The 10926-nt window shown below is 46.3% G+C and overlaps 1 long non-coding RNA gene across 1 annotated transcript in view; it reads right to left on the bottom strand.

The window, feature by feature from the left end:
• The window catches only part of LOC116353945 (uncharacterized), a 7051-nt gene extending 5352 nt beyond the window's left edge, over positions 1–1699 (bottom strand). Inside the window, exons 1-2 of the long non-coding RNA XR_004203352.1 lie at positions 1276–1699; positions 1–50 (exon numbers count right to left, since the gene is read on the bottom strand). The exon at positions 1–50 is cut by the window's left edge and continues 70 nt beyond it. This is a non-coding gene — a long non-coding RNA (uncharacterized LOC116353945). The remainder of the gene's footprint in view (positions 51–1275) is intronic.
• Positions 1700–10926: the final 9227 nt, after the last annotated feature.

The raw sequence follows: 10926 nt of genomic DNA, 5'->3' as shown, positions 1-10926 counted from the left end.
CTTCTTTTACCTCTCCGGTCCACACACACTCCTTTCTGTCCTCCTCTCTCCTGGAAATAAAATGTGTGATCGACTCAGTAACATACAGGTTGTAATACACCTTAATAAAAATAAAACAGTGATCTTTATCCCCTGATCTGACCACCTGTACACTCAGGTGATCTATAACTAGTGATCTGACCACCTGTACACTCAGGTGATCTATAACTAGTGATCTGACCACCTGTACACTCAGGTGATCTATAACTAGTGATCTGACCACCTGTACACTCAGGTGATCTATAACTAGTGATCTGACCACCTGTACACTCAGGTGATCTATAACTAGTGATCTGACCACCTGTACACTCAGGTGATCTATAACTAGTGATCTGACCACCTGTACACTCAGGTGATCTATAACTAGTGATCTGACCACCTGTACACTCAGGTGATCTATAACTAGTGATCTGACCACCTGTACACTCAGGTGATCTATAACTAGTGATCTGACCACCTGTACACTCAGGTGATCTATAACTAGTGATCTGACCACCTGTACACTCAGGTGATCTATAACTAGTGATCTGACCACCTGTACACTCAGGTGATCTATAACTAGTGATCTGACCACCTGTACACTCAGGTGATCTATAACTAGTGATCTGACCACCTGTACACTCAGGTGATCTATAACTAGTGATTGACCACCTGTACACTCAGGTGATCTATAACTAGTGATCTGACCACCTGTACACTCAGGTGATCTATAACTAGTGATCTGACCACCTGTACACTCAGGTGATCTATAACTAGTGATCTGACCACCTGTACACTCAGGTGATCTATAACTAGTGATCTGATCACCTGTACACTCAGGTGATCTATAACTAGTGATCTGACCACCTGTACACTCAGGTGATCTATAACTAGTGATCTGACCACCTGTACACTCAGGTGATCTATAACTAGTGATCTGACCACCTGTACACTCAGGCGATCTATAACTAGTGATCTGACCAGCTGTACGACCAGGTTATAACCCCTGTTGGTCATGGAGAGCTACAAGATGTGCTGCAAATGTTTTACTTCTGGGCTGGAACAAAACCCTGCACATCATATAGGAACACTGGTTGCTGTTTTATAGTCTACTACAGATGCAGAACTGAGAATGTATTACACCAGCATCACAAACAAATTGATCCTCATTTCATTATCTGAATACTTATACTAGACTATAAGTGATTAATTATGCAACGACTTGCTATTAATATCCCAATAAACAGTGTAACTTACCGATTCAGATGGGCTTGGGCAGTCCTCACCGGAGAAAGACGTGCCGCTGCCTTCTGATCGCGAGTCGACGAAGGATGCCACCAGCGGCATATCTGTTAGTAAAGGTCCCATATGGCGCACCGTAAACCGCAGCAGCAAATGAAGGGAACGTTTCTAAACGGCCACGGGCAAAGATGTATGCATTTCCTTTTCACGACTGGATATGGGGACTACGGTATTCCTATGATCTTCTCAACTTGTTGTAAAACCCTACAGCGCCTCCTTGGATAAATGGGCAGGATATTGGCTGTCAGTTTACCTGCAGACGTCTCTTTGCGCTTGTATTGCAGAAGCTGGAACGTCCTTTCACTCTTATAATGCTTGTAGAAACCGCCCACCTGTTTGTACAATAGGGCAGAACCTTAAGGAGGGAAAGAGAGGGAAGGGGGGCTAGGGTCTCGTGCTTTCAGTTTCAGTTTATTTTAAATGGCCTGGTTGCAAAGTAACAGGAGGAAGTTGATCGATGGGCGCGCGGCGGACATGACCATATTTGACCGTGCTTTTTTTTTTTCGACACCACGTGCTGGGAGTTTTATGAATGGTAGGAAGTGTAGACAATGTCAAGCAGAAACGTGTCAAGCAGAAACGTGTCAAGCAGAAACGTGGCGATTTATTTATTATTATTTTTGTTGTATTTATTATTTATTTATTTATTGCAATAATCATAATATTCCACATCAACACAGGGACATTCCTGTGAATACAATGAAAAAATAAATAGAACACCAGGGGCCTGTTGCACAAAACTAGGACAAGGGATTAAGCCAGGATATCTTGGTGATCCTGGCTCAATTGATCCGTAATCCGGTTGCACTAAAGATGGATAGGGGGCAGGAGGATATGTTATGGTATAAATTACCATGGAGATTTATTCTGTGGAGCTAGCCTGCTCCAGACCAGGCTAAATTCCAGGATCTATTTAATCTCATCCCTAATGTCAGTCAGTCACCACAAATGGAAACCAATAGTTATTTCACTGCTCACTATACATTGTTATCACATATAACTAGAACCACTGTTATTATTTAAACGTTTGTGATCATTAATTTCAATGATTTTGGATAAAAAATGATTTTTAGATGATGTTGCTATCATTAGATAATTTACAGTTTCCCATAGACTATAAGGCTATATATAAAATGATAGAATATTAGGGCCACAGAGGGGAAAAAAACACAAGTCATAATATTGTAACCAGTTGTTTTAAAGGAGGACAGTTGTTAAAATGACAGATGTGGGGCATTTCGTGAAATTGTACTTCAGTATGGTTTCATAAACAAAGACATGCTGATGTGCCAGAATATTAAGTATCACATTGTCATAAGTATCAAAACTGTAAAAACAATATGTAGCTTTTCTGCAGAAAGAACCAGCCTCATAAATTTATGACTTTATCCTTTTTCTTCAGTGTGGCCCTAGTACTCTGTCATATAAACAAATACACATTCCATATGAATATAAAAACACAATGTGTAACATTATGTTCCTTTATTGAATAAGGACAAAACAAAGCAGGTAAACCATCAGCTCCTTTCGAAACTGAAGTCACAGTGACTCTACAAGATGGAAAGCACAGAATCCAAGCATATTATACAAAATGATACATACACATTCAAAGGTCTGTATATAACACACCCTGCATGTCTGCACACTAAAATAAATGCAGGACAAATCCATACACATCAACTGAACAGACAAATGAATGGATGCAGTAGCCTCCCTGCAGCCTTGTATTACACACAGTATACCGCACAAACATCATAAGAGGCCAAATTCGTCAAAAAACGAACCCAAAAAAACCCAAATTCCTCTGCCACCGCAGGACATATTGAACCAAAATTGAAAGCACACATACTAACTAAAATAATTCAACACATATTGGTCCCTCAGCAGCCGACCACTGTCGTCATCAGGGAAGATTGCCGGATTGTCCCAGTCCATGGCTGGTGGCACTCTGGGTGCCCTCTCCTTCCTCAGGCAGGCCACATTGTGGAGGACAGCACAAGCCACAGTAATATCACATGCCCTAACAGGGCTGACCCTTAATTTGTGAAGGCAGTGAAAGTGTGCCTTCAGGAGGCCAAAGGTCATTTCAACTCTGGCCCTGGTCCTGGCATGGGCATGGTTGTAGGCCTGCTGTGCTTCCTGGGGGTCTGTGAAAGGTGTCAGGAGAAAAGGCTGGCAGCCATACCCCCAGCAATCTCCCAGCAACACACCAGAGAATTCACCTGTCAACACAAAATCTCATCATTACTACCTCATAAACAGTGATATTCTTGACACAGCCATGATGGTTATAAATAGGGGTTGTGTGGCTTACCTTGTGATAGGCACTGATAGATTTCAGAGGCCCGAAAGATTCTGGAGTCATGGACTGAGCCAGGCCATTTTGCCACAACATTGCTGATCACACAGTCAGCATTGCAGACCATCTGAAATCATAAGATGAGGAATATTACACCAATCAATGCACATCACTGGCAATGCAGAGTGTTCGTCAATGGACAATATCAAAAAGTTATGTTCACCTGAACATTAATGCTGTGAAAGGATTTCCTATTCACAAAATCGGCCTCATGGGCACCTGAGGGGGCTTTTATCCTTATGTGTGTGCAGTCCACTGCACCAATGACATTGGGGAAACCGGTCACAAAGTAATGAGTATCCTACTATGTGTTAACAGTTGTCCTGTAATTTGTAGATCCTCTTACCTGCAATCCTATAGAACTCCTCTTTGATGTCACAGAGTCTTCTGTGGCCAGGGAAGGAGATGAAGACATCTGCTAATGCTTTGATAGCCAGACACACACACTCCTTATTGTGCGGCAAATTGTGGCCTTGTTCAGCTGTTCTGCATCCCCCACTGAGTACAGGAAGGCTCCACTAGCAAAAAAGCGCAATGCCACACAAACCATTTGCTCCACACTCAGTGCATGGCTCCGTGCAGTGCGGTGCTTAATCCTGGGACCCAGTAGTCTGCATAGATACCTGATGCCATCTGCAGAAAACCTGTATCTTTCATATAGATGGTCATCAGGGAAGGCCAGTGGGTCCAACCGGTCCCTGAAGACCCTTTCTCGCCTGAAGGCTCTCCTCAGCACAAGTGCTTCTTCATCCACCACATCTCGCACGAATGGGCATGCCATTGTCAGAGCAGAAAGGAACACACAATTTTGGGCCTTCATATAGGCTAGTGGCCACACCTGGTGCTGGGGGGGGTGGGCAAAAGAGGGCGATGCCTTATAACGATGACTTGGTTGTACTGATTGCTGGGAAAATAAAAAAAACCTTAGAAAGATGCCACCGTCCTGTGTGCTCACAATAAGAGCTCATATGTCATGGCTCACTTGACTTTACGAGAATATACCTCATTTTTATTTTGAGCTGTGTCATCTTCTTGGAGCTGGGGGAGGAAAGAAAAATAATGATTAATACATTTGTGTTACAGTTAGCATACAGTGTACATTGAAGGCATATCTCACCTCCCTCTCAAGTTTTTTATTTCAAGGTCCAGTTTCCTAAATGTCCTCTTTTTTATTTCGAACTCCAGTGCAAGATTTTCCATCTTTTTCTTCTTGTACTGAATGTCTATGTCTGCCAGTTCTATTTGGCGCCAGAGGTGGTTGCCATACAACTTTCTGATAGCTTGTGAGCTCTGTGAACACAATACAATTAGCGCAGCTGGAATTTGGCAGGATGTGGTGTCCTTTTATTAATACGCACTATGTTGCCAGGCTGGTTTTCCCACTGTATAGCATCTGTGTCCTGTAAAAGAAATTAGATTTTTTGATTTTGATGAGGACTCCTCACCATTGTAGAGTAAATAGTACTTTCACAGTCTTAACATGATACCTCATGCCTTCTGGAATCCAGAGAGATGGTCTCCTCCTCATCATCGTCTCCATCATGTGCTGTTGCTGCTGCACTGGGGCCTTCACCCTATCACATTTAATCGGATTCATATTGAAGCTAGTAGACAAGACATGCCAGGCCTACAGTATGCCTTTGATGGAGTACTCACTGGATCAGCATCGTCTGGTGCTTGTGCTGGTGGCTCTAACAGGAACACAGTGCTGCCAGACACTGCAAGGCAATAGGTAAACCAAAGTCAGACAGTCCAAATTGATTCAATATGAATGTGGTTGTATCCCATGTAGAGATGGAAGGACATACCTTGAATGAAGCGGGTGGCATCTTGGGAGGAACCTATGCTCGTCTCTTTCCCCCCAGGGATCCCCTCTAAGACGGGCCTGCCTTTATTTAGCTCCAAGGCCATGTCCTCTGCTGGGGTAAGGTCAGCCTTTGGTGACCCACCACCCGTGCCTTGTCTGTGGGTATTCTTTTTCACTGCTAAAACAGTACAGACAATGTGTGAGCAGGCACCTTCTGGGTACAATATATGCTTGTGCTTTGTTAAATATTAGTCAGGGACCATACCATTCTGCAGAATGTTCTTGTATTTGATTTTGACCTGCTGCCATGTCCGTTTTGGCCCGTTCATGTTTAATCTACACACACACACACACACACACACACACACACATTTAATGGAGTCACACTGCAAAAAATTACTTGGTATTTTTGTCTTGTTTTCAGTAAAAATATCAAAAAATGTATCATAGCTTTATACAGTGTGATGGAGTTACTTTACACAATTTCACTCATATCTGCAGTGCATTTCAATAAAAAATTGAACCGTTTCATAATTACAGTACAACTGCATTTTTGGAGATGTGAATTAAATATTTGAATTGTAATTGTGATGTTTCAGCGGAGCGGTGAGTGTGTAATTGTGCACTACTTACGCATTCAGGCGGTCTGCAATACTTTGCCACGCTTTTTCTCTTTGCTTTATCACTGTGGCGGTGTTGCCTTTCTTCTTAATTATATCTTTTACCTCCTCGTATGCCTCCATGAGCATTTGTGCTCCGACCGGGAAAAGTACGCGGCTCTAGTTGCCATGGTAAATCAGTTAATCTGTGATCTGTGGCGGGGTCTATTTGAGTGAGCCGTGAGCGCGCACCTATCCAGGATTGGTTTCTCCTGGCTTAATAAATCCGTGTCTGCTCATCCTGGCTTGGTCTTTGTGCAACCAATTAAGCCTGGACGCACATGTTTTGGCTTCATTGAGCTCAGCTGAGTCATTTATCCCGGATGTCTTAATTCTACTTTTGTGCAACAGGCCCCAGTTGAACCCCCCCCCCCCCCCCAATTGTTTTGGGTTGAAATAAATAACCCAAATCTTATGTGCAAGAAATCATTAACAGGGTAGATGGAAGAAAATATTTTAAAATTACTTTCTTTAACTTTCGAGATAAATGGACAATTAAAGGTAGTTGCTTTTGACCACAGTATGGGTTGGTCACATCTGTCACGTTCTGACCATAGTTCTTTTGTGTTTTCCTTGTTTTAGTGTTGGTCAGGACGTGAGCTGGGTGGGCATTTTAATGTTGGATGTCTAGTTTGTCTATTTCTGTGTTTGGCCTGATATGGTTCTCAATCAGAGGCAGGTGTTAGTCGTTGTCTCTGATTGGGAGCCATATTTAGGTCGCCTGTTTTGTCATCGTGGGTTGTGAGTGATTCTCTAGGTCTCTAGTTGCATGTTAGCACTATGTTTCATTAGCAGTCACATTCGTTTGTTGTTTTGTTAGCTTGTTCAGTTTACGTTGTGTCTTTCGTCATTCAATAAAAGGAATGCATTAATACCACGCTGCGCATTGGTCCTCTTCATACGACAAACGTGACAGAATCACCCACCAACCAAGGACCAAGCGGCGTGGTGACAGGCAGCGGCAGCAGGAGCAGCGCAAGGAGGACTGGACATGGGAGGACGAGTTGGACGGTAAAGGACCCTGGGCACAGCCAGGAGAATATCACCATCCCAAAGAAGAGCTGGAGGCTGCGAAGGCGGAGAGGCGCTGGTATGAGGAGGCAGCACGGCGGCGCGGATGGAAGCCCGAGAGTCAGCCCCAAAAATTTATTGGGGACGGGGGGCACACAGGAAGTGTGGCGAAGCCAGGTAGGAGACCTGCGCCAACTTCCTGTGCTTACCGGAGGGCGAGAGACCGGGAAGGCACCGTGTTATGCTGTGGAGCGCACGGTGTCCCCAGTGCGGGTGCATAGCCCGGTGCAGTACATCCCAGCTCCTCGCATCGTCCGGGTTAGAGTGGGCATCGAGCCAGGTGCCATGAAGCCGGCTCTAAGCATCTGGTCTCCAGTGCGTCTCCTTGGGCCGGCGTACATGGCACCAGCCTTACGCATGGTGTCCCCAGTTCGCCTGCACAGCCCAGTGCGGGCTATTCCACCTCGCCGCACTGGCAGGGCGACCGGGAGCATTCAACCAGGTAAGGTTGGGCAGGCTCGGTGCTTAAGAGCTCCAGTGCTCCTGCACGGTCCGGTCTATCACCAGCCCTCGGGTGGCAGCCCCCCGCACCAGGGTGTCTCTCCGTCTATTCCCTACAGGTGCTCCCGCCTCTCCAGCGCTGCCGGAGTCTCCCGCCTGTCCGGCGCTGCCAGAGCTTCCGCCCCTCAGTCCAGAGGCACCAGAGCCCCTCAGTCCAGAGGCGCCAAAGCCCCTCAGTCCAGAGGCGCCAGAGCTCCTCCGTCCAGCGCTGCCAGAGCCTTCCTCCTCTCCAGTGCTGCCGGAGTCTCCAGTCTGCCCAGCAACGTCTGAGCTGGCCGTCTTCCCAGCGCCGCCTGAGCTGCCCGTCTGCCCAGCACCATCAGAGTCTCCCGTCTGTCCAGAGCTGCTAGAGTCTCCCGTCTGTCCAGAGCTGCTAGAGTCTCCCGTCTGTCCAGAGCTGCTAGAGTCTCCCGTCTGTCCAGAGCCGCTAGAGTCTCCCGTCTGTCCAGAGCCGCTAGAGTCTCCCGTCTGTCCAGAGCCGCTAGAGTCTCCCGTCTGTCCAGAGCCGCTAGAGTCTCCCGTCTGTCCAGAGCCGCTAGAGTCTCCCGTCTGTCCAGAGCCGCTAGAGTCTCCCGCCTGTCCAGAGCCGCCAGAGCCGCCAGCCTGTCCAGAGCCGCCAGAGCCGCCAGCCTGTCCAGAGCCGCCAGAGCCGCCAGCCTGTCCAGAGCCGCCAGAGCCGCCAGCCTGTCCAGAGCCGCCAGAGCCGCCAGCCTGTCCAGAGCCGCCAGAGCCGCCAGCCTGTCCAGAGCCGCCAGAGCCGCCAGCCTGTCCAGAGCCGCCAGAGCCGCCAGCCTGTCCAGAGCCGCCAGAGCCGCCAGCCTGTCCAGAGCCGCCAGAGCCGCCAGCCTGTCCAGAGCCGCCAGAGCCGCCAGCCTGTCCAGAGCCGCCAGAGCCGCCAGCCTGTCCAGAGCCGCCAGAGCCGCCAGCCTGTCCAGAGCCGCCAGAGCCGCCAGTCTGTCCAGAGCCGCCAGTGCCGCCAGTCAGCAGGGAGCCGCCAGAGCCGCCAGGATCCGCCAGAGCCGCCATTCGACCAGGATCCGCCAGAGCCGCCATTCGACCAGGATCCGCCAGAGCCGCCATCCGCCCAGGATCCGCCAGAGCCGCCATCCGCCCAGGATCCGCCAGAGCCGCCAGTCAGCCAGGATCCGCCAGAGCCGCCAGTCAGCCAGGATCTGCCAGAGTCGTCAGCCAGGATCTGCCAGAGTCGTCAGCCAGGATCTGCCAGAGTCGTCAGCCAGTCCGGAGCTGCCCTTCAGTCCTGAGCTGCCCCTCAGTCCCGAGCTGCCCCTCAGTCCAGTGGGGCCATTTAGGCGGGTCGCCACTCAAAGGACGCTAAGGAGGTGGACAAAGACAATGGTGGAGTGGGGTCCACGTCCAGCGCCAGAGCCTCCACCGCAGACAGATGCCCACCCAGACCCTCTCCTATAGGTTTAGGTTGTGTGGTCGGAGACCGGGGGGGGGGGGTACTGTCACGTTCTGACCATAGTTCTTTTGTGTTTTCCTTGTTTTAGTGTTGGACAGGACGTGAGCTGGGTGGGCATTTTATGTTGGATGTCTAGTTTGTCTGTTTCTGTGTTTGGGCCTGATATGGTTCTCAATCAGAGGCAGGTGTTAGTCGTTGTCTCTGATTGGGAACCATAATTAGGTCGCCTGTTTTGTCATTGTGGGTTGTGGGTGATTGTCTATGTCTAGTTGCATGTTAGCACTATGTTTCATTAGCAGTCACGGTCGTTTGTTGTTTTGTTAGCTTGTTCAGTTTATGTCTACAGCCTATCCTATTTTTTGTCTTTCGTCATTCAATAAAATAATGCATTCATGCCACGCTGCGCATTGGTCCACTTCATACGACAATCATGACGACATCAATAGCAATATATTGAATTATAATCACCCAAAATTACTTCATTAACTGCCAAACGTATCCACTTATTGTTGAATTTTTTATCCAAAAGATTAAAATCATTCATTTGTGAACTTGTAAAAGAGGGAACAATCTCATAACATAACAAAGTGTTCTTCAAGTCATTCATTTGTAAACTTGGAAAAAAAGGAACAACCTCATAATATAACAAAGTATAGAAAGTGGAATTGCTTTGCAAACATATATTCTCTCTGAGTAATATTAACCCGAAATGTACCAATGAAACGCATCAAACGGCAGAAACTCCCCAGTGTTGTCTAACAAATCACAAATAAAATAAATATCATTGTCAAACCAAAAGCCTTTGAAAAACGGATATCCTATTCATTTGAATAACTTTATTCCAAATCATTTTTATAATTTTTATCCAAAAATGTTTCAAAAAATTGTGCTTGAATATCATTTTCCAGATCAATAAAATGTGTGAAACTTACACAATTTAACAGGTCATTTTGGAGGGTCAAAAACAGTTTTGATTAGGATTTCAATTCCACCAAGTTTAATAAACAGACTGTTAGGGATATGATACATATAGAGGTAGGATTAGACAGTCATAATTTCAATCAACGCGGGGAATTTCGCTGACACAGATCGTGGATAGGCTGTAGACATAGGCCTACTTACAGTTGAAGTCGGAAGTTTACATACACTTAGGTTGGAGTCATTAAAACTTGTTTTTCAACCACTCCACAAATGTCTTGTTAACAAACTATAGTTTTGGCAAGTAGGTTAGGGCATCTACTATGTGCATGACACAAGTCATTTTTCCAACAATTGTTTACAGACAGATTATTTCACTTATAATTCACTGTATCACAATTCCAGTGGGTCAGAAGTTTACATACACCAAGTTGACTGTGCCTTTAAACAGCTTGGAAAATTCCAGAAAATTATGTTATGGCTTTAGAAGCTTCTGATAGGCTAGTTGACATCATTTGAGTCAATTGGAGGTGAAACTGTGAATGTATTTCAAGGCCTACCTTCAAACACAGTACCTCTTTGCTTGACATCATGGGAAAATCAAAAGAAATCAGCCAAGACCTCAGAAAAAAAATTGTAGACCTCCACAAGTCTGGTTCATTCTTGGGGGCAATTTCCAAACTCCTGAAGGTACCATGTTCATCTGTAAAAACAATAGTACGCAAGTATAAACACCACGGGACCACACGGCTGTCATACCGCTCAGGAAGGAGACGCGTTCTGTCTCCTAGAGATTAACATTTTTTGGTTCAAAAAGTGCAAATCAATCCCAGAACAACAGCAAAGGACCTTGTGAAGATGCTGGAGG

This window comes from Oncorhynchus kisutch, linkage group LG16 (assembly GCF_002021735.2).
Source record: "Oncorhynchus kisutch isolate 150728-3 linkage group LG16, Okis_V2, whole genome shotgun sequence".
In the NCBI taxonomy this organism is placed as follows: domain Eukaryota; kingdom Metazoa; phylum Chordata; class Actinopteri; order Salmoniformes; family Salmonidae; genus Oncorhynchus; species Oncorhynchus kisutch.
Note: the sequence above shows the minus strand (reverse complement) of the source record. Positions and strands in the feature narration are given on the sequence as shown.